This window comes from Tasmannia lanceolata, unplaced genomic scaffold, assembly GCF_043159265.1.
Source record: "Tasmannia lanceolata isolate RefF3 unplaced genomic scaffold, GAP_Taslan_0.1 ptg000003l, whole genome shotgun sequence".
NCBI classification, from domain to species: Eukaryota; Viridiplantae; Streptophyta; class Magnoliopsida; order Canellales; family Winteraceae; genus Tasmannia; species Tasmannia lanceolata.
In genome coordinates this window covers 8,551,244-8,578,621 of record NW_027518680.1, presented here as the reverse complement: position 1 = coordinate 8,578,621, position 27,378 = coordinate 8,551,244, and the positions used below count along the sequence as shown (strand labels likewise).

Genomic DNA, 27,378 nt, shown 5'->3' with positions numbered 1-27,378 from the left:
TAGGGACCACGTCCAATAAGTCTTTTCGTTTTCCCTCAGGCGTCATGTCTCTATAAATGCAAGTTACTGTTCATATATAAATAACCCAACTGTGTGAGAGAGAGAGAGACTCGTTCAATGTTGGGTTGTTTTTAACACTTGGGCTATTAGAGGTGCGTGGGATGTTTTGGTAGGATTCTAATAGGATTGGGTATTCAAATCCATTAAAAATTGTTCCCCCCCCCCCACAAAAAAAAATCATGTGGAGAGGTGTGAAAACATTCCACGTGCCCGGTAGGGGTGTAAACGGATCTAATTTGAAGCGGATATGGCTATATCCAAATTCGATTACAGAATACACTATCCAAATCCGAATCCGAATTCGACAGATATTTAATATCTATTACCGAATTCGATTCTGCCGGATATTGTTCAAATTTGGATATTATCCGTATCCGTTTATCCAGTAAATTTGAACATTTTACTGTAACACTTTATCTTTGTTCTCCTCCTTACTCCTCGAATGAATTTTCCAAACCCTAAAACCAGACCTCTACTTTCTTTTCTCAAAATTAACTCTCAGATCCTAAAATATATGAGATCCTCTTCTTCCTTTTAAAACAAAGGCAGAGAGAGAGAGAGAGAGAGAGAGAGAGAGAGAGAGAGAGAGAGAGAGCGGCGGTGGGGATGGATGGTCTTTGGGTTTTTTTTTTGTGTATATGATGGAATGGGTTTGGGCTATTTTGAAGAGGAGAAGTGAGAGTGTTGATGGTGGAAGATGAAGAGAAATGGGGATGGAGATGGGGATTGTGTTAGAGATGGAGGTGACTGGCGGTGATGGAGGTGGCCTTGTGAAGGTGGAGAGGGGCGGCGATGGATTTTGGTGGGAGTTGGGTGCACCAAGGAATGCCGGAGATGGTGTCTCTGCCTCCTCTTTTCTCCTCTCTCTTGCTTCAACTTGCAAACGTCAGCAGTCCCCTCTTTTAATTGCATTTTGGGTTTTTATATAACCCTAAGTTGGAAAATTGACCGAGTCGTCTATTTACTATCAATGACCTAGATGGCTGTTTTGCTTTAGAATTCTCTAGAAGCTATGCCATCTTCTTTCAATCACCATCATCCATTTGTCTCTTTCATCCTACAACCCACATTTGTTGCTTCATAAAGAAGCCATGTCAAACTCCAAGAATGCCCTTAAAATGAGTAATTATTCAATTTCCCACCCAAAATGAATTTGTTTTTTTTTTTTCTAAAAAGAAAATTCACTTTTCTTTTAGAAACAAAAGATAGTGTGTCATTACTAAAAATAAATATTAATGATATTATTAATAATAAATAAAAAGAATGTACTTCTCGGATTCGGATGTTAAACGGATCGGATATACCATTTACTAGATTTGCATCTGCTAAGAGCCGGATATCTCATAAACGGATTCGGATAATATCCGCTTGAAACGGATTCGGATAATATTAGCTTTAAACGGATTCGGATGTGGACGGTAATCGAATTTTTGAATATCCATTTACACCCCTAGTGTCCGGGATTTCCCAAGACCGTGAATCTTCCCAATTAAGGGCGATAACCTTTATGAGATTTTCTTCCAATCAATCTTCAAGTCGGTTCACCAAATAAATCAATGCATGCAAGTTGGTTTTCCATGTTTCATTATGATATTCATTAAGCAATTTATTCATTTTCTTCTTGCAAACCTATATGCTTTTAGGGGCCGTTTGGATATGCGGATTTTAGAAACCAGGTTTTTAGTTTGAAAACAGTGTAAAAGAGGGTTAGAAAAGAGGGTTAGAGAGGAGAAGAAGAGGACCAACCGTCGTTTTTAACTCATTTTTTACTTCTCTCCCTTCTTTCTATCAGCAAGAGAGTAGAAGATCCACCCATTTCCCTCGTTTTAGAAATCTCAGGTTGCAGGAGAGATTTTTAAAACCTGATTTTCTTGCTAAAAATCCAAGAAACGTTGCCAGGACAGCACACAGCAGCCTGATCATGAACCCTCTTTTACACTGATTTCTAATAAATTTTATTATTCATTTTATTTTTTTGGCCGCCCCGTGCATCGCACGGGACTACAACTAGTCTATTACTGTATAGCAGAAGAGAAAAGGAGAGAATTACTTGAATTTCTCCCAAAATTCTAATAGAATTAAACATCACTTTTTTGACTTTTTTTAACAAAGGCACCCATTCAACCCATATATTTTCAATCCTACCCCCTCCTTTATGCTTTTTAACAAAGGCACCCATTAAAGCCACATAATGTCAATCCTGCCCCCTTCCTTTACGCTTTTTTAATAAAAAAAATGGACAAAGACATATTTTTTTCTTTGCAAAATTATGGACAAAGTGCTTGAAAGTTGCAAAATTAAAGAAAAAAGTACCGAAACGGGTAACTGTATATGACAATTGTACAATTACGAAAAAAAAACTACAAAGAAGAGGTATCGAAATATGGCAATTACAAAAAAACTACTTGTACTTATAATTTTTTTGAGGATATTACAAATTCTCGATACCTTTAAAAATATTTACGAATTCTGGGTACCTTAGGAGGAAAAACATATTATGGAAACCTCTATAGATTAGAAGGCTAGGATCAACCTATGGAAATGATTTTACTGGCACAACCTATTGATGTTGTGTTCCATCACATGGACAGTTTCGATCAACCTATGATGTGATCTATACAGTTCTTTGTCAGCCCCGATCGCACAGGGTTTTACTATTGAGGTTGTGTTCCTCAAAAAATTTATAAGTAAAAGTAGTTTTTTTGTAATAATGAGCTGAACTTGTCATCTTATTGGTAGTGATATAATGATATTACTGCAGGACGAATTTCCATGGATTGTATGGTTTGGATGATTCGATTAGCATAATATTTGTATAGTGGACCATCCAAGGTAGGCCAACTGATGAACCATTCCAAATCAATGTAGCCATGGAGGTATGCCATGTGTTGGTTGGATATTTGTGCCAACTACTGACTTGGGTCGGGTTTTACCCGACCCGAAAATAACATGGGTCGGGTTTAGAAATCATGGGTCTTGGGTAGGGTCAGATTTTAAATTGGAAAATCGGACTAAACCATGGGTAGGGCCGGGTTTAAAGAAAAAAACCCTACCCGGCTCATATGAGTGTGCTGTAACTTTCTTAAATATCTCTTAAATAACATAGCAAATTATTTTCCAATATATCGATACAATTGTTTTCATTGAGGTGTTCATGTCTCTTATATGAAAATATAGTGTCGTCCTTAAATTTATACACTTATGACATAAATTTAGAGATTTTTGGTGTGAAGATTTGTTTTTATTTCCACCAATCTTTAAAATTAGTCACGTTCCTATGCTACAAAATGAAAACCCGACCCGAGTTGCACCATTGTTTTGTTTTAGGGATGCTGTGGCAATTAATTTCTAAAAGCATGACTTTTGTGTAAATATGAAACTATTAAAGGATTATTTGGCAATTTTATAACCTTGGAACGATTTGGTTTGGGATAAAAAAAGAAAATAAATTCCATGGTGGTGAGACCAAATGCCTGTCAAACGGATTATTGTCGTTATCTTCATTTATTTTTCTACGAATTCCTTGTCCATATGAGATTAGATTCCACGCGCAGGGGAAAAGTCCAGTCAAATAAAAAACCCGTGTTATTTATTTCTCATTTTTTGATAAAGCAGTTTCAATTTTTTTTTTTTTATGACGTAGGGTGTCCCCACCCCACTTTGTAGAGTGGGACTAATTCCTTCCGGATGCGCGCAATCACCAGTAAACCAAGCACATCGGGTAAGCCCAGAGGGATTCGAACTCTCGTCTCTGTGGAGCATACCCAAGACTTTAAGCCAAAGAGCCACACCTGTACGGGTTAAAAAAGCAGTTTCAATTGCCGAGGTGGGAAAGTGTGGTGGGGTGCCCACAAGATGAATGGTCCGGATCACAACAAGGATCCCAATTATCTTATTACTACCCTAGGGCCCAGTATACCGATGGAGCATGATCAAGACCGTTAAATACAGATTACCTCTTGGTGGCCCACAAGATGAACGTTAATCTTATGATCATCACATCCATGCCACGTGTATTTCTTACTTGGATTACCTCTCGAGATTGCCGAATTGCCAGATACTTGTTTCCAACCGTTAGATTTGTGATACCAAGCAAACAAGGATTGGAAGAAATCCCAATCAACGAATCCAAACAAAGACATGTAGAATGGGCCCCACCATATATGTTGATGGGTCCCACCGAAAAATAATGGTTTACATATGTTTTGAGACTTTTACATGTTTTTTAGACTTTTTATCAAAAAAATGTGCAAATTGATATTTCCAAGAGCACTTAAATGCTCCTTAACTACTTTGGGACAAAGGCTTAGTTTAGTTGAGTTGAGTTGTGTTGAGTATTTAAATGCTCCTTAACGATCGTAAAACCCTTTTTTTATTTTATTGGTTGTCTTGTACTTAATCATCTAAATTGCTTTTTAACTAATCCAGTTCTTTGGCCAAAAAAAAAAGAAGGTTCACAGGAAGCATCCCTCGAAGCATATGTAACTCCTCGAGGACTCTAAAAGAAGTGCTCTTCCTCAACAATTCATTATCGGGCTGTCTTCCTTATGAGATCGGATTCCTATCTAAGGCCACGGTCTTCGACGCAGGATTTAATCAATTAGTGGGTCCGATCCCGCGCTCGTTGGGATGCCTTAGAAAAATAGAACAGCTCAATTTCGCGGGCAACTTTCTCACCGGATTTATACCGGAAGAGATTTGCAAGGTCGGCAATCTACTCAATTTCTTGCTCTCCGACAACTATTTCACCGGAGTTGGGCCAATCTGCTTGCAATTGATCAACAAGGGCGTGCTCGATATTCGAAAAAACTGGTAATCCTCAAAGAATCCAATCAAAGAATTCAAGTTGATGACCGTGGAAAAGTCACTGGTAATCCTACGCTCCTACCTTTGACTCCAAGTCGCTGTGGAAGCCAAAAAGCCAAAAATCTCTTGTACTAGACGTAGAGATCGAACCAACCATATTATCTCCATCAATAAAAAGAACAAGCAGAGGGGATTAGATCACTATTCCTTCTCTAATTCCATGTAAACCAGCTAATCTGCAATTCCTTCTCTCGTTATCAAAATTTATACGAAACTTAATCTCAAATGGCATCTGCTCTTGATAATCCTCTGTTCTTCTTGCTTGCTCTTCTTCTGTTTCCACTTTCTGCCGTGGCTCAAAGTAATGGTAGCATAAGTTTGGGCTCTAGTCTCTCTACCAGTGACAATACTTCATGGGTTTCGCCTTCTGGTGATTTCGCATTTGGGTTCAGTCGCGTTGCAGACAAAGATCTCTTCTTGCTTGCAATTTGGTTCGACAAAGTACCTGAAAAAACTATAATTTGGTCTGCAAATGGAGATAATCTTGTGCTTGATGGATCGAAAGTCGAGCTGACGAGCAGTGGAAATCTTGTGCATCGCAATCATCAAGGACAAGAGATAGGGAGGGCTCAAGTCACTAACGGTAGTGTCACCTCCGCCGCCATGCTCGAGACAGGGAACTTGGTCCTCAGGAATTCGAATTCTGGTATCACTTGGCAGAGTTTCGATCTTTCTACGGACACCATCCTGCCTACGCAGATATTGGATCAGGGCAGCATGCTTTCTTCTCGTGAAACAAAGACCAACTACTCGAGCGGAAAGTTTGAGCTTCGTTTCCAAACATATGGCAATCTCGTGCTTTACACAACAACTCTCCTTACCACTTATCTTTACAATGCTCACTGGAGTAGCGACACTGCAGGAACTGATTCTCAGATGATCTTCAATCAGTCAGGTTACATTTACCTCAGGCAAACAAATGGGAGCATAGACAACCTCACTTTGGAAAACATAGTTTCAACCAGAGACTTCTACCACAGAGCAACACTTGATTTTGATGGAGTTTTCAGGCAATACATATACCCCAAGAATGGCTCAAGCAACAGAAACTGGGCAGGTGAGTCCTGGTCTATTGTATGGTCGGTGCCTCATGACATTTGTATGGCAATTACCGATAATTTTGGCAGTGGAGCTTGTGGGTTCAATAAATGAAGACCGGTGCAGAGAACTCTGCTTGGGTGATTGTTTTTGTGCGGTCGCCTTTTCAATGGTGTAGACTGTTTCAATGGTGTAGACTCTCAAATGGGAGGATGGAGACTGGAGATGGAACAACAAAGGCACTCATCAAAGTTCCCCTAGGAAATTCGACTTCTCAGTTTCCAAATTTCACTTCTCAGTTTCCATTTCCTTCAGGTTCAAACGGAGGGAAGAGTGATCGAGGTACTCTGATCATCATCTTCTCGACCCTTTTAGGCAGTTCTGTGTTTCTCAACCTCCACTTTTTGGTAGCCATTTTGTTGGCTGTTTTCTTCCAATATCATAAGAAACTACTAAAACACCAGCCAGAACAAGCGACACCAGAACAAAATTTCTTAGGAATACATTTGCGATTGTTTACTTACAAAGAGCTTGAAGAAGTTACAGATGGGTTTAAACAAGAATTGGGCAGCGGTGCTTTCGGCACAGTCTACAAAGGCGTCTTAACATCAAGTACTGGTAATTTTGTCGCAGTCAAGAAGTTGGTGGAGGAAGGAGATAACGAATTCAAAGCTGAAATAACGGCAAAATCCATCATAAGAATCTAGTACAATTATTGGGATTCTGCTACGAGGGGTCACAACGGCTTTTGGAAGTTCGAGGCCCAGCTGGAACCAACGGACACAGATTGCCTTTGGAGTTGCAAGAGTGCTTACTTACTTGCATGATGAGTGTGACAACCAAATCATCCATCGTGATATAAAGCCTCAAAACATACTTTTAGATTGCAATTTTACTACAAGGATTTCGGATTTTGGCCTGGCCAAGCTTATGCCATCGGACCAGACTCGAACAAATACAGGATTAAGAGGAACCAGAGGATATGTCGCACCCGAATGGTTCAGAAACATGTCAATCACTACAAAGGTGGATGTTTATGTAAGAAAATTGATGTGCAAATTTATAATTTAGGATTCGAGAATACCTTATAACAAATTAATCTCACAACTTGAAGACAGAGATCAATAATACTATTTTCTGCAATAATAATCTGTAAAGGAAAAAAGAAATAGTTAGATCACTTATCGAGTTGAGGCACGAAGAATCGTCGCTGTCCTTAAGGCAAATCTCGCCCCCACTATGACGAATCAACGGTGCAAATGGGCGTCTTGGCGTATGCCTCCAGGATACAACAACTCTCGCTCCAGGGGTGTGCACTCACGCAGCCCGGATGCCTAAGAACTTGCTTATATTTGCCAAAAGCCTTGAGCAGAAAACCAGAGAGAAAACCAGAGAAGAGAAAGAGCAGAAGAAGAATCCGTCAAGGATATCTTTCTATTTTCTCTAAAACCGATTTATATAGAAAGGTAATCGACACGTTAGGGTGAAACGTCGCACTCTTTTAGTGCGTGAGAGACGTTTTCCAAACGGTCACTAAACCACGATTAAGGAATCTCAAACGGTAAAAAAGAGTTAAAACAGAAATAAATAAATTCTTAACCGTTAAAAGGAAAAAATAAATAAAGAAAAAGAAAAGCCTTAGGTCCACGCGCGCGGCCGGGCGGCGCGCGTGTGGTAAGATCAAAAGCCCACCGGACCCAAGTGGGTGATCCGTGCGCGTAGGATCCCCCTGACCTCTTGCTTATTCACAAGGTTAAGAGAGTGAAAGTATATATATGGCCACTCTCATCCTCTTACACTTCCCATCTAGGACTAAAGTTTTCTCATGACTTTAGTCTTTTTGGAGGGAAGCCCAAAAGCATACATATAATGACTAAAAACACCCAATTGTAAGTTTGAATTACAAAAAGACTTTTTTCACATAAAAAGTCAACAATCCCCCATTCAAAATTACAAGAAATAAATAAATCATAAATGTAAATAGATTTGATCAAGGCAAGATGTGTTATGCATCAGTAGAGGTGTCTTTTGGACTTGAACCTTTACTTAGTGTAGGTATATCGAGTTTATCAAGTACTCGGTGAACATACGTCTTGAACCAAGCACTTTTAGTAATAAACTGAGACAACATACCACACGCACAACACAGAAGGCATAAGAAAGTTCATACGATGTTGCACTTTTCGGCCATGTGCTATGTCCTGTTTTCATGAGCGCTCTAGAAAAATTAGCCCATTCTCATAGGAAGCGGCCACACTTCCACACTCATATAGGTGTATCTATCAGGAGTGCCCTGTAACTACGCACTCCACTGACAATCAGCTAGTCAGCTAGTCAACTATAGATAACATTAAGAGTCCTACAACTCATCCTCTTTTTGTTATAGGTTGCACCCACACCATAGGGATAGGCTTAGTGAACTTAATTCACATACAACTTGGTGCAAAACAGATCACTCAAATAACTTGTTTTTTCCATTGAACCTACTTCTTGGGATCTCTAGTCAGATAGGTTGGGTTCCTGTTATAGGTGATCTAAACAGTGGGCTTTAGCCCCATCCCCCTCGATGTGCTCATGACTAAATTTTTATTTAGTCATTTTGTAGGACAATCTGATATATTATCACTTGATCTTACATAATCAATGGTTATCACTCTATTCTTTAACAACTGTCTTATGGAGTTGTGCCTCCGACGAATGTGTCGGGATTTACTATTATATACATTATTACCTGCTCTTCCAATAGCAGCTTGACAATCACAGTGGATTGTAATACCCGGTACTGGCTTATTCCAAAATGGAATATCAGTCAGAAGGTTTCTAAGCCATTCAACTTCCTCACTTGCTTTCTCTAAAGCAATAAACTCAGACTCCATAGTCGATCTAGCTATACACGTATGCTTGGTTGATTTTCAAGAAACTGCTGCACTTCCTAGAGTGAAAACATATCTACTCCTTGATTTGGTCTCAAATCCAGATACCCAATTTGCATCGCTATACCCTTCTAGTACAACAGGATATTTAGTGAAATGCAAACCATAGTCTATGGTTCCTTTAAGATATTTCAATACTCTAATTAGGGCTTCCCAGTGATCACTACCAGGATTACTGGTATAGCTACTGAGTCTACCCACTGCATAGGCTATGTCTGGCCTAGTGTAGTTCATCAAATACATTAGACTCCCTATAACTCTAGAGTATTCAAGTGAATTTACTCCACTTCCTTTATTCTTACATAATCTTTTACTAGAATCATATGAGGTAGCCACAGGTTTACAATTAAATTGATTAAACCTTCTAAGAATTTTTTCTACATAATGAGACTGAGATAGAATTATTTCTTCTGGGTTTCTTTTAATTTTGATACCCAGGATTACATCCGCCTTTCCCAGATCTTTCATATCAAAATTATTTGATAAAAAAATTTTAGTGCCTTTAATTACACTAATGTCTGTTCCGACGATTAACATATCATCTACATACATACAAACAATAACACCACTATCCCCATTAAATTTGCTGTATACACACTTATCTGATTCATTTATTATGAATCCATTTGATAGCATCACACTATCAAACTTCTCATGCCATTGTTTTGGAGCTTGTTTCAAACCATATAGAGATTTTATAAGTTTACACACCTTTTGCTCTTGGCCTTGGATTACAAAGCCTTCAGGTTGATCCATATAGATCTCCTCATCTAATTCACCATTCAGAAATGCAGTTTTGACATCCATTTGATGGATTTTCAGGTTATAGATTGCAGCTATGGCAATTAAGATTCTTATTGTAGTTATTCTAGTTACAGGTGAATAGGTGTCAAAGAAGTCCATTCCTTCTTTTTGCTTGAACCCTTTAGCTACTAATCTAGCCTTATATTTATCTATAGTTCCATCAGTTTTTAATTTCTTCTTAAAGATCCACTTGCAACCAATAGGTTTGCAACCAGGAGGCAGATCTGTCAAGATCCATATCCCATTACTCAAAATTGAGTCTATTTCACTCTTGATAGCTTCTTTCCATAATGAAGAATCTGGAAGGGACATTGCCTCTTTATATGTCTTTGGATCTCCTTCTAGAAGATAGGCAATGAACTCTGGACCAAAGTTTTTCTCTACTCTTTCCCTTTTACTTCTTCTAGGCTCTATTGATTCGTCAGACACTAGATGGTCTTTATTTATAGATTCAATGGGTCTTTTAAGTGTGTTCTCAGTTAGACTAGTCTTATAAGGGAATAAGGTTTCAAAGAATTCAGCATCTCTGGATTCTATTATGGTGTTAGGTTGCATATCAACATGATCTGACCTATAACTCAAGAACCTATATGCACTACTGTTTAGTGCACTACTGTTTAGTGCATATCCAATGAATGCACAATCAACATTGAGGGTTTAGGGCCTGGTCAAAATGGGGTGTCTACAACGAGCAGTCTCTATGGATCATCCACGTGAATGGAGAGCTCTACCAAGGAACTCTCGAAAGAATGTGCCTCTCACAGCATGAGTGGCGATACAAAGGGAGATACCTCTCGATTCGGGGACTAGCCCAGACTTGAGGCGTACCTTAAACAAAGAAGAGTCGCCATCCAAGGAAGTGGGCAAAGGATCCCATACTATGCTCTGTTGCAACGGATAACTAGAGATATAAAAGAGGGTTCGTGCCTGGTTACGAATTCGGAAGGTCTGAAGAGCACCCAAGTGCAAGCACCTGGTCTCTTATGCCATTTATTATTGATTTTGAAGAGTTTTGAGCGAAAGCCATGTGAAATGGGAACACATATCTCCGAGAAGACGTCTATCTAATCATGCATGTCTCGGGAATAATAAGCACACATAAAAGAAATGAAATAAGTGTCGCCTAAGAATAACTAGATTATGAGTGACATGCCTAATGGGTGTCTAAGTTATGGTGTGCAAACACATGCAAGCTACAGTTAAAAAAATAGGATCTGCACATGAAAGTAAGAAAACACAACAAAACACACAACACAAATCAACTCTATACAAGACTGGACAAGACGAATCCTAAAACTCTAATGCAGGACTTCACTCGGACCAAAATGGCCGTCCATCTCAGCTGCTCTACGTATCCCGGCCTCGGGAAGAATCGGAGTCAACGTAGTTCGATGACCTATTCTAAACTACGATGCCTAACCATCTAGAACCGCTATCCTAGACTCGATCCACTAGACTCGACTGATTTTTAAAGCTTTTTGCACAATTGTTTAAGTTCATGTGAATTGGTGATTTTTAAGACTCTCTATATGCCCTAACTAATGCAAGTTGGTTAACCTTAAGCTAATGCAGGTGGGCCCTATATCCTATGTGTATCTAGGCGGTGCAACCTAATGAAAACCATGGGCTGACTATATGCTTCCTAGTCTAGCCATCAGTTCGACTAAATGTCTAACCGATCGACTCGAGGCCTCCTAACTCTAGGGACACTCACACGACATGACACACCATATCAATAGAAATCAGGACAGACTCCTAACTCTAAAACACCCTAAATATCTAGGACAGACTCCTAACTCTAGAGGAAGATCTTTTTGAAAAAAGGTTTGAATATTTGTGTATTTTTGAGAATATTTGAAATGTTTATGTTTAAAAGTTTGGCTGGACCTGGGATGTTGATCCCAAGCTGCACTACGTACCCTGTTGAAAGGGATCAAGCCAACGTAGTTCGGAACAGAATTCCTAACTACTCTCCTAATGACTCAAGATTTTTGAGATCTTGGTTTTTCAGATGTTTTTTGAATTTTTAAGTGTTTTTGAAATGTTTTTGTTATTTTTGACACAAGAGGACAGAATCCTATCATCATAAGAGGAGGATAAACTCCTGAATATCCCGCAAAGGTTGGACAACATCCTATGCTTTGCGGGGGAACGGATAGAATAACAACTCTGCAAGGGTTGGACAACATCATATACCTTGCAGGAGCGGATAAAAAAAAACACATGATCTGATGAGAGGTTGGAAAAAATCCTAACCCCTATGATGATAGGACTGATTCCTGAAACTGAAAGACTGACCCCTAACACTAAAGGACAGACTCCTATGCTAATGACTCTGAGAAGGGCTCTAATGAGACAGGACTTGTCTCCTAAAACAGAAAGATAACTAAGGCCAATGAGACAAAGCCTGTCTCCAAAGGGTATGAGCTGTGAGACTTGTTAATGAGACAAAGCCTGTCTCCAAAAAGGTGTAACTCTTTTCTACACGAGAAAAAGCTTGTCTCATACAGGGGTGGGTTCTCTAATGAGACACAGCCTGTCTCTAAAGGATTTGAATTTCATGCTGAGACATAGCTTGTCTCCCTAAAAGGGCTTTAATGAGACAGGACTTTACGATTTAAGGAATGTACATCTAAAAGACTAGGCGAGTCTTTTTAAACAAAAGAGGGGAGTGCTACTTAGACTGAGTAAGTCCCCTAATGATGGGCTTGGGCTAACGCCTTCATCGCCCTTGCAATGATAGGGAAAACTACCATCTAAGGGTATTTAAAAGACTGGGTTAGTCTGCTAAGACAACTGTATCAAAACTGTTTCGATTAACATGGGCAGTTAACTACAAAATTGGGTTAGTCTCAAGTAAAGAATCCAAAGTTATGAAATGGTCTTCTAAACAAGACAGTCATCTTAAGTTTTGATGATTCCTCTATCGAAACTTCATATGCTCACAGTTTAAAGCTAAAATAAAGAGAGCTCAATATCAAACATCACATAGGCCAGTTCACACATTTGTATATACAACAACAAATAACACCTAAAACTTTACAAATGAAAGAACTGTAATAGTATTTCCTATATTCATGACTACAAGGTCCAAAGTAGAACGACTCATAATTTCATAGCTTTATGAATCAACTAGAGAAGCAACATAGATGAAATTAAATGAGAGTGACCAGATATCCATCATGAGCTATGTGAAATTACTCTTGTTAACGTCTCATCTACAACAAGCCATCCAGTAAAAAAAACTTTTACTACCAAATGATGTAGATAGCTTTCTCAGTGGGGGTTCTTTTATAACTAACAAGATTACTAATAGAGGTAATGACCTATAAGCACTCTTGGTTAGCAAGTGAGGGAGCTTACAAGGGAAAGCATAAATGAATTCAGAGAAGTAACTTACCTTTGCTAGATGCCAATTTTTGAGCTGAAATTCTGAATCAAATTCAAACCTTGTTGAAGCAAGTAAAGGTCAGAGATGGACATCTATTTCCACTAAGATTCTCTGAGCTTGGAGTTGAACCTGCTTGTAGAGGAGATGACCTTACTCTATTTATATTCTACTCCAAACAGGTCCATGCAATGCTACTGCTGAATTAACTGATCGTTTCTGATTGAAATTTCCACCACAATTACAAAGGAAGAATTCTCTAGTGAATAGATGACGATGTAATTTTTCAGAGAACCTTCAGATCCAAGCTTAATTTCTTTGCTCAAGATCTCAATTTTTCTTCTTCCAAAACTCACATCTACTGATTGAAGTGAAATTTCGATGAATATAAACAGCTCTCAATCAAGATATTAAATCGATTTTCTATAGCTGGGAAAACAACAGATCCTAAATTTCAATGTAAGATTCCAGAATTTAAAGCTTGACAATCATTAGATCAAAGGCTTAAAAAAAAGGAAAACAGATCAAAGATTATTAAGGTTAAAAAAAATCGAATCCATGATTTCTAAGCTAAACTAGGGTTTCAAAACAAGAAATGAAGAAGAGGAAAAGGAGCTAATGAAGCCACAAGGGAAAAACTCAGCAAAGAAAAAGCTTGCCGTCGATAAAAACGAACAGAATCTGGCCTGAGAAGATGACTCTTGACCGGAGCTATGCCGGAACTAAAGGAGTCCACCGATGCCTTGTTGATCAGATCTTATGCTTGCCACAGAAGGTAGATTGGCCGGGATCTGGCCTAAATCTGGACGGAGAAGAAGAGAAATTAGGGTTTCGGTTGAAGGGAAAGCTCTCTCTCTCTCTCTCTCTCTCTCGCTCTTTACTCTCTGAAATTTTCCCCAAAAATGAGAATCCTCGCTTGTGATGGATCTAAAGAAAAAAGGATGAAGGAATGATTGTGCTGATATTAAAAGATGAAGAAACCGATCAAAAACTCCGGTGAATTTGCCGGAGAAGATGATCGGAGATGGAAAAGAAAATCGCAGATCTATTTCTCTCTAAAAGAATAGAAAATCTTGATCTCCATCTCTTGATTTTCAGCTCTTTTAATCTCCATCTCTTGGATCTGAAATTTCTCTTTCAGATATGAGATCTTTCTCTCTGATTTTAGGGAAAAAGCGTAGAGGTGTTGAGCTAATGGAAATGAAGCAGATAGATCCTCGGATTTAATGGTGGATAGTGATGGTCGAAGAAGATGAGGCCCCAAGTTCCAGAGCTTCTCTTTTCTCTCCGACTCTTCTCTCTCTCTCTGGTTTTTAGATCTGCGAAAATTTTTTTTTTAGAAAAAATGAGAAAAACCCCTTTCTTCCCCTAAATAACGAGTGAGCTGCTCTTATATATAGGGAAAATGAAAATTTTCACCCCTTATAACTTACCTGGACAGCCCCCATTCAGCATTTTATGACTATTCTTTTATACTACAGGGGTGGTTCGGTCAAGAAAAAGGGTGGGATAAAATCATTTTTCCTCTCCCTCATGGGATTGATATGGGCACACCTTGCCTTGATATTTCACACCCCTTTTGATGGTTTTGGGATAAAAATAAGGATTGGGGTGCAACACGAGTTAAATTTCATGGAGACATAGCTAGGACCCTAAGCTATTCTAGGGTAGAATTTAGGACCCTAATTGACTGATTTAGATGGGGTTTTGCACAAACATTGAGGGTTTAGGGCCTGGTCAAAATGGGGTGTCTACAACGAGCAGTCTCTATGGATCATCCACGTGAATGGAGAGCTCTACCAAGGAACTCTCGAAAGAAATGTGCCTCTCACAGCATGAGTGGCGATACAAAGAGAGATACCTCTCGATTCGAGGACTAGCCCAGATTCGAGGTGTACCTTAAACAAAGAAGAGTCGCCATCCAAGGAAGTGGGCCAAGGATCCCATACTATGCTCTGTTGCAACGGATAACCAGAGATATAAAATAAGGTTCGTGCCTGGTTACGAATTTGGAAGGTCCGAAGAGCACCTCGTCCACCCAAGTGCAAGCACCTGGTCTCTTATGCCATTTATTTATTGATTATGAAGAGTTTTGGGGGAAAGTCATCTGAAATGGGAACGAATATCTCCGAGAAGACGTCTATTTAATCATGCATGTCTCGGAGATGATTAATAAGCACACATAAAAGAAATGAAAATAGTGTCACCTGAGAATAGCTAGGTTATGAGTGTCATACCTAATTGGTGTCTAAATTCTGGTGTGCAAAGACATGCATGCTACAGCTAAAGGTATAGGATCTGTACATGAAAGTAAGAAAATACAACAAAACATACAACACAGATCAACTCTATACATGACTGGACAAGATGAATCCTAACTCTAATGCGACTTGACTCGGACCAAGATGGCTGTCCATCCCAGCTGCTCTACGTATCCCGGCCTCGGGAAGAATCGGAGTCAACGTAGTTCGATGACCTATTCTAAGACTACGATGCCTAACCATCTAGAACCGCTATCCTAGACTCGATTCCACTAGACTCGACTGATTTTTAAAGCTTTTTGTACGATTGCTTAAGTTCAAGTGAATTGTAATTTTTAGGACTCTATATGCCCTAACTAATGCAAGTTGTTTAGCCTTAAGCTAATGCAGGTGGGCCCTACATCCTATGTGTATCTAGGCTGTGCAACCTAATGAAAACCATGGGCTGACTATATGCTTCCTAGTCTAGCCATCGGTTTGACTAAATGTCTAACCGATCGACTTGAGGCCTCCTAACTCTAGGGACACTCACACGACAGGACACACCACATCAATACAAATCAGGACCGACTCCTAACTCTAGAGGAAGATCTTTTTTGAAAAGGGTTTGAATATTTTTGCAATTTTGAAAGATTTAAAATGTTTATTTTTAAAGGTTTGGCTGGACTTGGGATGTGAATCCCAAGCTGCACTACGTACCTTGTTGAAAGGGATCAAGCCAACGTAGTTCGAAACAAAATTTCCTAACTACTACTAAAGACTCAAGATTTTTGAGATTTTTGGTTTTTCAAATGTTTTTGATATTTTTGACATTTCTAAATGTTTTTGTTTCTTTTTGACACAAGAGGACAAAATCCTATCATCATAAGAGTAAGACAAACTCCTGATATCCCGCAAAGGTTGGACAGCATCCTATGCTTTGCGGGGGAAAAATGACAGAAACACGACTCTGCAAGGGTTGGACAGCATCCTATGCCTTGCAAGAGTGGATAAAGATCAAATGATTTGATAAGAAGTTGGAAAGAATCCTAACCCCTATGATGATATGACTGACTCCTGAAACTGAAGGACTGACTCTCTAACTAAGGACAGACATCCTATGCTAATGACTCTGAGAAGGGTTCTAATGAGACATGACATGTCTCCTAAAACAAAAGGATAAGTAGGGCCAATGAGACATAGCCTGTCTCCAAAGGGTTTGAACTTTCTGTATGAGACATAGCCTGTCTCCCTAAATGGGTATGACTATCTGCTGAGACGTAGCTTGTCTCCCTAAAAGGTTTGATTTTCTGTATGAGACATAGCATGTCTCCTAAAAGAGGGCTCTAGATGACTCTTTCATTGCCCTTGCAATGAATAGAAGAATCAAAATAACCAAGATACAAGCTTAAAAGACTTAGAGAGTCTTCTAAATGAGAGGGGAAAACGCTATTTGGACTTAATTAATCCCCTAAGGATGGGCTTGGGCTAGCGCATTCATCGCCCTTTTTGCAAAGATTGGGAAAGAGAAGAATTCCTAAAGAAATTAAAGGAATACAAAGGTGTGCAACACGCCTTAAGAGCCACACCAAAGACCATGAATTCTAACCATATCTAATATCACCACATTATTAAAAAACAACTAGGAGGAGGAATTCATCTTACATTGATAAGCTGAAAATCTATAACCCTATTCATACCATCTACATATCCCTATCGAAACAAAGTAACAATTGATCAAATGTAAGGGCATCCTTGCACTAGATATTGAAGATAGGAATACACTCAGATATCATACGAATAATGACCATGCTGATTTCAAGATATATATATATTTTGATCTATTACTCTCTTTTTTTAAAACTGGAAACAGCATGACTACTAATACGATTCAAAGACTATATGTAAGACCAATCATATATTCCTTTAAATGTTATGAGTATTTAAATGCAAACACCACTAATATGTTAAACATTATCATCAGGTTTAAATGAGGATTCTATATATAAATTGGTTGCAAATAATTCTAGTGTCATAGACCACCACTACATTCTAAAAAAAATGCTTTTAAAACTGTATGATGACAAATCATCTCAAACAAAATTTTGATCCACAATTATCACAAAGTACTGTAATTTTACATACAATCAAGCTTTATATTAAGACACAATTAACTATAACAGGTCAGAATCTGCAAATTCTATATCTTTATCTGCATTGTCACGTGTTCATTTATTGGAATATTACCAAATATATGAATAAAGTAGTAAAAAAAAATGCTCAACGACTTGACTATACTCCCACAGTGATATATCATTACCTGTGCACTTCCTATATTAGCCAATAAATAAAAAAATGGGAAAGAAGACAATGCATTGCTTTTGCAACAGAGGGTACACACTGAACTTCTAAATACACTATCAAATATGAATCAAAGATATGAGGTCATGAAAACCATAAGGAAAGCACTTAAATATTTGAAATTAAAATCATACACTGGCAGTTATTCGGCCAATAAACAGGACACTGAATCTTTTCTAAGAAAGAAAAAAAATATTATTATTATTATTATTATTGTGTTATATTCCCAAAACAGGGGCCGAAGCAAGGACTATAAAAATTCATCAATTCATTCAAGAAATAAAAGATAAAACAAGACAGAGGTTGATCTAAAAGGTTTCTGTGATTTTAACATTACATATGATGAGGTTCCATGTCAAATCACAGATAAGAGTCTATCAAAGACCTTCAATGAATTAATTATTCCTTTTCGCTCTAGTATAACCATAGACCCATATTATTAGCAGAATTTAGCATTTATATATATCAAATAATCAACATGCAAGTGACATATGATGAACACAAGCGTACTTGTACAAGCAAGACTCCAAGAATACAAAAAGCCAATAAATACTAAGTATGTAACAATAGTTTTATGAATAAAACATAAATGCATTTTGCAAAAACGAACATATCATAACATGACAGTTGATGTAAAGACTGTTAAGATGTCATTACAGCTCCCAAAAAGTTACCGCAAGCCAACAAGAATTTTAAATATATGCTTCTCCAAATAAGGTTAAGCAACTTATTCTATCCTGACTTTCTTAAAAAAAAAATCAATACTACTACATTTCAACAATTATTTATTCAGCCGGCCTCTTATCACAATAATTATTAGTAGCTGGTGCAATCTAGGAAGGAATATAAAATAAGCAAACTAATTTTATATAATTCACAGATCATGAATTGAAACTCGAATGGATATTACCAAGTCTTGGTAGGAGTAAGGATTACTATAAACATCATTGAATCCCAACAAAATAAGGCCTACTTCTAAGGGTAAGATCTTCAAAATGAAGCAAACAGGTGAAGGGGAAATAAAAAAAAAATTCAAATAAAAAAAAATGCCCCTTTACAGACATGTGCTATAGATATTTGTTTCAGTTAGATAATCTGTTTCAGCTACCAACTTAAGGAAATGATATCACCACAATCATGTTCTGCTAGAATAGAAAAATATGACATCTACATGGATTTCCTCAAAATTTACACACAACATGATAGTGTGACAAAATTAAAAAGCAATCCAAATGCCCAAAACTGGCACGGCAAGCAATTTTCTTCTCCCCTGCATGTCCACAATAAGGAAATTGATATGGGCATTCTCTCTTAGGAATTGTACTAAAATTTACCTTGCTCCCAACTATCAAGAGTCCAAACAATTTGATATTCAAAAAAAAAGTTTACCATGAGAACAATGAGTTAATCCTATCCAATCACTAAGTTAGAAGATAAGAATACTAAATCACATGAGGTCCTAAAAATGAAGAGATGAACTATGTAAATAAAGATCATGAAGATATTGCTATTGTCATAGTCATTAAATAAGGATTCTCAAAAGTATCACTATGTCTCACATGTTATCCCGAACAACCATCAGAACTGTTACAAGTGTCTTACCATGGATGATAAGAAAAATGATTTGAACAAGGTAATTAATCCATTTTATCACTAAAAATAGATAATAATAAAAAATTGGAATACTAAAAATAATATTTGATATGCACAACACGAACCAAGAGACAGATCAATGAACAATAATGGGTTGATAAAAAAAACCAGCTGAACATATTTTATGACTAAATAAAAATACTTTCTTTTGACTTTCTAAGCTTAAAACAAGTATCTAAATATATATAACATTGATAACAGGGGTGCGAAACCAAATAAAGTCTCTACTGACTTACGAGCTCAAAACTATGATCATTAGCACATCTAAAAAAAAATTATCAATGCAACTAATGAATGATACAATCAGTTTGATCTTGATTTTCATTCTTCATTGAAAATATCACCAATTTTTGTAAAGACGAATCCAAATTACCCTTCCAACTTCCAATTTAATAAGAAACATTTCTAACATGAATAATAGCAAAGCAAATGTATTCACCATATTCAACTATTTCCAAGAATCAAGAATAAATCGCATATTTTTTATTTTTTTTATACTAGAAATAAGATCAAATTACATAGATCAACGATCCAGATTCTCCTATTTCTCACATTATAAAGTGACACATGTTGACTGTAGTAGAAGGAGAAAATAAAATCTATATTCATATATTTTTTTATTGACTAAAGACCTCAAACATACATTTATAGAATTTGAAAAGCCTCATTAACACAAAAAAAAATAATAACAAAATTAAAACAAGTTTAAATATCAACCAAAGAGATTTTCTATACCAAATATCTGTTATATTGACTCTCCCAAAATTCCTTCTTTTTTTTATTATCCAGAACAATTATACATAATTTCTTATAATTTCATCACTCACAAGAATCAAAAAATCAGATATTAAGTTATAACATTATGTAAGAATATGATCTTCAGCTCTTCAATCATTTCATATATAGAAGATAGATAGCATCATCTATTTCAACATTTACACAAATTTCCAAAGAAAATTATAACGCAAATTACTCTTATAGCTGAACCTATGAATCATTTAAGTCACCAGATTTTAACAATTTTATCAACTAAAATATATCATATGATGATTTTTCAAAGACAAACGCAAATCAATTATAGAATTATCTTCGTTTAGGATTCATACCTTATCTAATCCTGCAAATCTCCTGTATCTTTTGGATGAATTCACCTTGCGGAGCTTTGGCGAATCGCCGGAGAGGATGAATTTGCGATCGAATAGGAGAAGAAGATCGGATCTATTTTTATTTTTTTCTCTCTTAAACTCTTGAAATATCAGAGCTTATTTCTCTAGAAATTTGGGAAAAAATCACTAGATCAAAGAGTGAGATGTTCAGATTCGAGTATTAGAACCTCAAATACAAAGTTCCCTAAGCTAAATCTAGGGTTTCTAAAAAAAATGAAGAGAATACACAGATCGGTGAAGATAAGGACAGATTTTAGCAATGAAGATAGGAATCTGAGATTTCTAGGGTAAAACAGAGCAGATCTCGAATTTTAGAGACCTTAACCTAGGTTTAAAGGTGAAAAAATGAAAAAGAGAATATAAGCTACGAGTAAAAATGATGAAAATACCAGCCGGAGTAGATCAGAACTAACCAGAGTTCGGCCGGAGAACTAAACTGAGGATTAGGATCTCTGAGATGGAAACGAAAGAAATCAACAGATCCTATGGAAGATGAGGAAGAAAACGAGTAAAATCTCTTGGCCGGAACTCCGACGATGTTGCCGGAGAAGATGATCGGAGTGGATCGGATTTACTTTCTCTTTCCCTTTCTCTCTCTCTCTCTCTCTCTCTCTCTCTCTCTCTCTCTCTCTCTCTCTCTCTCTTTCAGCAGAAATTTTCTCTCCCTTTTTTTTTTTTGAAAATAAGAGAAAAACCAGTATTTATAGGCAAAGAGGGAAAATGATATTGGCACGACTACTTGATGGGCGCGCAGAAATTTGATATGGCGCGCCCGTCAATTTTGTCCCATTCGGCCCAGGTTCGGCCCCATCCAGGATAATCCTCCCCCCTTTTGGTTTACACTACGGACACTCTCCCATCTCGTTCGCTAGGCAAAAGCGCTCGGAATTCGACGAAATTTTATAGGGACCTTGGTGAGACCCTAAGCTAGCCTAGGGTGGAGTTTGGGGCCCTACCTCATTGATTTGATGGGGTTTTTCACAAAAACGGGAGGTTTAGGGTACGGTCAAAATGGGGTGTCTACAGGACCTAACTTAGTACTCTTAGGATCTGGAATCCTAACTTTAGCTACGCATCCCCACACTTTAAGGTATTTAAAATGTGGTTTTCTATTCTTCCATAACTCATAAGGAGTTTTGTCAGAATCTTTAAAAGTTATCTTGTTCAGAATATAACAAGCAGAGAGAAGAGCCCCTCCCCATAAATTTTGAGGTAATCCTGAACTTCCTAACATAGAATTTACCATGTTCATTAGAGTTCTGTTTTTACGTTTAGCAACTCCATTTTGCTGTGGAGAGTATGGTGCAGTAACTTGATGTATTATGCCTTGGTTTTCACAAAATTCACTAAAAGCATTAGAAGTGTATTCACCATCTCTATCAGATCTTAAAATTTTGATCTTCTTTTCTAACTGATTTTCTACTTCAGTTTTATATGTAATGAATTTATCAAAAGATTCATCTTTATTTCTAATAAGATAAACAGTACAATATCTAGAGAAATCATCTATAAATGTAATAAAATACCTTTTACCTGCTCTAGTTAAAACATTGTTTAAGTCACATACATCACTGTGAATTAAATTTAATAGTTCTGTTTTTCTTTCTTCTACTTTGTGAAAAGGCTTCTTAGAATACTTTGATTGTACACATACTTCACATTTCTCTACTACTTGATCACTTTTAGGAATTAAACCTATGGTCATCATTTTTTTTAAAGATGCATAGTTAACATGACCTAGTCTACCATGCCATAAACAAGAAGAATCAGTGATATAAGGAGAAGAAGATGAAGCTTTATTCATAATGTTCTCAGTTACATTCAGTTTGAATAAACCCTCACTAGAGTAACCCTTTCCCACAAATTCACCACTTTTAGTGATTACAAATTTATCAGCCTCAAAAATCAGTTTAAAACCTTTCTTGATCAGAAGTGACCCAGACACCAGATTCTTTCTTATATCTGGTACATGAAGGACATCACAGAGCTTCAGAACTTTTCCAGATGTAATCTTCAACAGCACTGTTCCTTTACCCGTCACAACAGATGATGATGAGTTTCCCATGAAAGCTGCTTTCCATCCCCTACAAGCTCGTAGGAAGAAAAAACACTTCTGTCACTACAGATATGTCTAGTGGCACCAGTGTCCGCCCACCAGTCCTTCACGTTACTAACCACGTTCACTTCAGATACTACGGCCGACAGATATTGATCTTCAGTCACATTAGCCTGAGGCGCATTATTTCCTTGAGGGTTTTTCTTTTTATCATTTTTCCGACAGTTTTTAGCATAGTGACCTGCTTTCCCACACACAAAGCAGTTACCCTTCTTTTTCTTGAAATCCTTATTATTTTTCTTGAAATGACATTTTCCTGATCCAAATGCAGGTTTAGAAGAAGTTTTCTTTCCAGATGAAGATTCAGTGATTTGCCTTAGAGTTAAACTCATAGGCCTTAGATTTATGTTTTCTGAAACAATTTTCATCTTCAGTTCTAAGATAAACAAACAAGTCTTGAAGAGAAAAATCATTTCTGTCATGCAATAATGTGTCTTGGAATTTCTCCCATGAAGGTGGTAGTTTTTCAATAATTGCACCAATTTGTATCTGTTCTTCTATTTTGATTCCTCTAGCAATAATGTCAGAAACAATCAACTGGATCTCATTCACTTGATCCATAAGGGATTTTCCATCTACCACCTGATATCGAAAATATTTTCCAATTAGATGTTTCTTAGAACCCGCTGCTTCGACTAGGTATTTCTTCTCTAAAGTTTCCCACTACACTTTTGCAGACTCAATTCTAAAAAATACATCAAACAATTGATTACTGAGACAACTCAGTATATGACCTTTACAGAGATAGTTATCTCTTTTTCTTTTCTCAGTGAGATGAGTTCTAGCAGGTTCTTCCTCATCAAGTAATGAGTCAGGATCATTCAAGATATAGTCTAGGTTTAGAAAAGTCAGAAAGAATTGCATTTTTTCCTGCCATCTACCGAAATCCGATCTGTCAAATTTCTCCGGTCTTTCGGTTTGAGAAGCCATGATGATTAATTTCCAATAATCGAAATCCCAAAAGTTACAGATCACAGATCGAAGATTTGCCTTAAGATTGTAAGAAAATTGATGTGCAAATCTGTAATTTAGGATTCGAGAATACCTTATAAAAATTAATCTCACAACTTGAAGACAGAGATCAATAATACTATTTTATGCAATAATAATCTGTAAAGGAAAAAAGAAATCGTTAGATCACTTATCGAGTTGAGGCACGAAGAATCTTCGCTGTCCTTAAGGCAAATCTCGCCCCCACTATGACGAATCAACGGTGCAGATGGGCGTCTTGGCGTATGCCTCCAGGATAGAACAACTCTCGCTTCAGGGGTGTGCACTCACGCAGCCCGGATGCCTAAGAACTTGCTTATATTTGCCAAAAGCCTTGTGCAGAAAACTAGAGAGAAAACCAGAGAAGAGAAAGAGCAGAAGAAGAATCCGTCAAGGATATCTTTCTGTTTTCTCTAAAACCGATTTATATAGAAAAGTAATCGATATGTTAGGGTGAAACGTCGCACTCTTTTAGTGCGTGAGAGACGTTTTCCAAACGGTCACTAAACCACGATTAAGGAATCTCAAACGGTAAAGAAAAGCCTTAAGTCCACGCGCGCGGCCGGCCGAGCCGCGTCGGGCCGGGCGGCGCGCGTGTGTGGTAAGATCAAAAGCCCACCGGACCCAAGTGGGCTATCCGTGCGCGTAGGATCCCCATGACCTCTTGCTTATTCACAAGGTTAAGAGAGTGAAAGTATATATATGGCCACTCTCATCCTCTCACACTTCCCATTTAGGACTAAAGTTTTCTCATGACTTTAGACTTTTTGGAGGGAAGCCCAAAAGCATACATATAATGACTAAAAACACCCCATTGTAAGTTTGAATTACAAAAAGACTTTTTTCACATAAAAAGTCAACAATTTACAGCTTTGGCGTCTTGTTGCTGGAGATAATTTGTTGTAGGAAGAACGTGGAAGTGGGGCTGGATGACATAGAGAATGCAATACTGACTTATTGGGCTTATGATTGCTATAGAGAAAGGAAACTGAATTTGTTAGTGGAGGATGATTTAGAGGCACTAAGCGACGCTAGGAGGCTGGAGAGGTTCGTGATGGTAGCAATTTGGTGTATTCAAGAGGAACCATCACTAAGGCCTTCTATGAAGAAAGTGACCCAGATGCTTGAAGGAGCAGTTGACGTTTCTGTGCCCCCCAGACCCATCCTCCTTCATTAGTTCAATTGGTTGAAACATCTTCTCTCTTTCCGAGTACAAGGGTGTGTGTTTATATGTGTAGATGTGTGATTATACTCGTTCAATATTTAGAGTCGTATGTCTGCTGTGTATTTATATGTATTTGATCTTTAATGAAAGTGTATTGTGGACAATAATTGAGAATCCACTGACAAAAGTCCCAAATTGCATGTTAGATCAATAAAATTCTTTGTGGGATTAATTCTTCATAGAAGACAATCTAAGGAGTTCAACTGCAATAAAATTTTAAATTTTAGAACCACCGATGTCTCAGAATGATTGAATCAAGAACAGAAACAAAACTATATCTCAGAATAATTGAATCAAATTTTACAAATAGTATGCATAAGCATGCCATTAAAAAAAAAAAAAAACCACCGTTCTCTTTGCAAAAGTCAAATGAAAAGCCCTTGTTTTTTTCATTTATTCACAGCCCTTGCCACATTCACAGCCCTCATCTTATAATCATTCTTTTTTATTATAAGATAAAAAGATCCGATCCAGACTGATTTCTATTAGGCTAAGAGATTGGTCTACACGTGCGGCACACAGGGAGCCGGGCACAACCCTTTTCACCTTTTCATCTTCCCCACCCCTCTAACTTGAAAAAATCGCCACCACCACCTTCACCATGTCTCTCTTCTTTCTTTCATTTGCTACAGAGAGAGAGTATACAATATGAAGTGATGTTGGTAGATTTATAGACCTGAGGGAGCCACATTTTTTCTTTTACTACCAACAGGTGCTTCAAAAAGTGACTCCCACCACCCACCACCTTTCCTAAACAATCTTCTCAAAACCCTAATTTAGGCTGGCGGGTTTTACCATATTGCGCTGTGGATTTTCTCGTCTAAATTTAGCTGAAATTGAGATACAGAGAATCTTGGGGTGCGAAGAACCATAGTTAGCAAAACTCCATTTTTTTTTAAAACGTGTTTTAATGGTGTGCCGTTTAAAACTTTCACAATGAATAAAACTCCATTTTTTTAGGCAAACGTTTTAACCACGTTTTAAATGCGTTTTAAATGTTTTAAACACATTTTTTTGGGTCAACTTTCCAATTTTACCCCCACCATATTTTGTAAATGACAAAATTCTAAACTCATTTTCTTGTGTTTCCGTTTTTTTTACTACGTTTTTTTTGAACCAGTACTGTATTAAACTCAAAAATTTCCCGTCCCGTTTTATTGGCGAATCACTTTTTGCTAACTATGCAAAGAACCCCATTTTGCAAGCTTGCATGCTTGGATTCTTTCCTTTTTTTGCCCTGAAAAAGAGATTTCTTTCCCCTTATGAGAACGAATTTGTCTGGAGTGTTTGGAGGAATTCGGATTCTTTTCCCAACTAAATCCAACGATCAGAATTAAGAAATATATATATATATATATATATATATATATATATATATATATATATATAATCATATCATATCATATCGTATAATATAATAGTAAAACGGAATCCTGGACGACGTGGTTGTGCCACGTGGCACTCCCTCCATAAACGTAAAACTCTCTCCAATGAGAATTTTCGTGTTTTGCACCCTCCTTCAAATTCTACATTTTCCTCTTTATTTCTCCCTAAAATCTCTCCCTTACCTAAAATCTCCCATTTATCTCTTTCAATAGTTTATCTTTCTAAAATCTCTCCCACCCTAAAATATCACACAAATAGTTTCTAATTTTAATTCTTAGTTCATAATAATAAGAATTTCAAAGAGATGGTATTTTGAGACAAAGAGACGAAAATCTCTCTCCCTATTTCCAAAATGATTTCGGAAATTCTAATTTTAATTCTCAGTCCCTAATAATAAGGATTTTAAAGAGATGTGGTTTTGGCTGCGCCACTTGGCATATTTTCTATTCCAAATTTCCTTTCTCCACAAATTCACGATTAAGAAAAGTAGCTATTCTTTCTCCTTTCTCCTAGTATTAAAGATTAGAAAAAAGTAGCTATTTTTTTGGGAGAGGATTTTATGGGATTTAAATGATAAATTAAAGGAATATAGAGAGTTTTCTGGGATTTAACTATGGTTTTCTACCATCGCAGGATTTCACATATCTATCATTTATTATTCCAAGAACAAAAAAATTGTGATTATTTAAGAGCCATTGTGTTCTGTTCAATTTTTTATATACAGTCAAATGCGATTATATTCTGGTCAGTTCTTTCTATTTGATTTATTTTCTGGTCTCTCTCTCTAATCTTAGATTTGTTCTTCTCCTTCCTAGGTACGTTTTTCACTTTTCTTTTTCCGGCCAATTCTATGATACCGGAGGTCTGACCAGAGAGAGTTTTACGGCCAATTCCACATTTCTTAAAAATCTGAGGAAACCAATATTTTATTTATTTGTTACTAACAAAGAAATCCGTACCTCTTGATGCTCAACTGATGGACTTGATAAGAAAAAGAAGAACAATAAGTTATGTTTGAGATGCCTTTATTCGTGAAGAATCAGGTGATTTCAGTCTCTCTTTCTCAATTTATCTTTCTTCTCTTTGTATTATCTTTATTACAATCTTATGCCCTCTTCTCTTGAAATTTTCTCTATATCTTTATGAATGTTT

The 27,378-nt window shown here is 37.2% G+C and overlaps 1 pseudogene; it reads left to right on the top strand.

The window, feature by feature from the left end:
• The window catches only part of LOC143860837 (G-type lectin S-receptor-like serine/threonine-protein kinase LECRK3), a 30,012-nt pseudogene extending 5,207 nt beyond the window's left edge, over positions 1 to 24,805 (top strand).
• The last annotated feature ends 2,573 nt before the right edge of the window (positions 24,806 to 27,378 follow it).